Below are 1,817 nucleotides of genomic sequence, written 5' to 3'. Positions count from 1 at the left end.
GTTTCCGTCCCAAGGAGCTTACAGTTTAAGGCAGAGGATCCGATCTGGGAGTAAATGGGGCTACTGGGCTCTTCCCAGGCTGGCCATCTTTCACCCTAGCAAGGCAGACAAGGTCTCCTCTTCAAAACGGGGAGGAGACAAGCACAGCAGTTCCTGGCTCACTGCCTCTCTGATTTGTAGTGGGGACAAAATTAAGAGCTTCCAGACGAATGAAGGCTGGACATAGATTTCTATTCGTCTTGGCTCCAACCTCTAAGATTCTGGTTCTTCTTGTATTCGCAAAGGTAGAGAACTACCTGTACCCAGATCACCCAAGGTGCCTTCTGGCTGTTGATTGCCAGCATGATCTTGTGAGTCTAAGGCTCTCCACATCTTGTGCTGGCTCTGTATCCTTTGGTCCAAGTCAGCAGGGTTGCTGCCGATGGAACTGTGGGAAGGTCACAGGAATGGGTTCCAGTAAGTAGGTGAACTAAGTGTCTCAAGCTGGGTGATAATATATGTGAGTCATAGTGAACGGCTAAGTGAAACCTTTCTGTGTCTTTTACTATTTCATAATAGGTGCTTGGAAAATTCACTTTTTTGTTTTTGTTTTTGTTTTTTTGTTGTTGTTGTTGTGTTGAGATTGGGGATGAAGGGTCATTTTATGTGGTGGGGCCCAGGCTGGCCTAGAACTTAATCTATAGTCTAGCCTGGCCTTGAACTCAAAGCAATCCTTATGCTGAGTGCTAAGATTGCAGGCATGGGCCATCATGCCTACCCGGAAAGATATATATTTACCTGACTAGAGAGATCAATGAACCAATTAAAGAGTCCAGGTCCCTATGGAGAGTCAGAATGTAAGAGACGTGGCATTTCAAATGATAATGATAATCTCCAAGAAACAGTACTGGGTAGAAGTGAAGGTGTGTAGACACTAGGGGGAACTGTTCGCAGCACTTCTACCAGGAGCTCCACCGTGAGCCCAAATCCAGGCATCAGGAAAGGAAAGCCCGAGGTTAGACTCATAAAGCCAGAAATGTGCAGTCTGAATTGTCGCAGATTTAAAGATAAGTTGGTGAACTAGCCGTGATTTATGTTAGAGACAAGGCTGATTTCATTCGTGTTTCAATCGTTCTGAAATGTGGAGTGGGTGAAGATGCCACACCAACTGTCCTGTGTGCGTGCGTGCGTGCGTGCGTGTGTGTGTGTGTGTGTAAGAAATGAGGGAGGACAAAAATAAAAGCAGAGAGAATCCCTGAATCATCTACTACTGGTCTTCAGAAGGAGGAAGCTGAGCCAGCCAGGAGTTCTCTAGATGGTGTGAACTAGGGTAGAGGTCCGGCATAGCCACACAGGCCTGATCAAACTGTGGACTCGGCCACTGGACTCTGCATAAAATTCCCTTCACATGGGCTAACAGCCAGGGAGGGATTCGAGAGTGGAACAAACCCTTGTCTAGAAAGGGGTCGCAGGGCAACAGCTAGGGAAAGTTCAGGAAAGCCTAGAGCAGGAAAACTGTCGGGATGTTTCTGAAGCCAAGCTCACAGTGGGTTTTTGAACACTTTGAAAAATTGTCCAGCAGAGAGCGCTCTGCAGAGCAAGGAGCATCAGCAAGAGTCTAAGCACAAAAGACTCCACCCAGAAGTGTACAGAGCTGAGAAGCACTTCCCAGCAACCGGTGACAAACACACCGAAATAATCCCATTCACAAAATAAATTAGGATAAAGTGTCTGGGCACACATCTAACCAGGGAAATGAAAGGAGTCTACACCGGAGACTGGAGAGAGAAGCTGAGGGAGCCACATGAAAAGACCTGCCATGCACTTGGATGGAAGGA

Source organism: Mastomys coucha, unplaced genomic scaffold (genome assembly GCF_008632895.1).
Source record: "Mastomys coucha isolate ucsf_1 unplaced genomic scaffold, UCSF_Mcou_1 pScaffold14, whole genome shotgun sequence".
NCBI classification, from domain to species: Eukaryota; Metazoa; Chordata; class Mammalia; order Rodentia; family Muridae; genus Mastomys; species Mastomys coucha.
Note: the sequence above shows the minus strand (reverse complement) of the source record.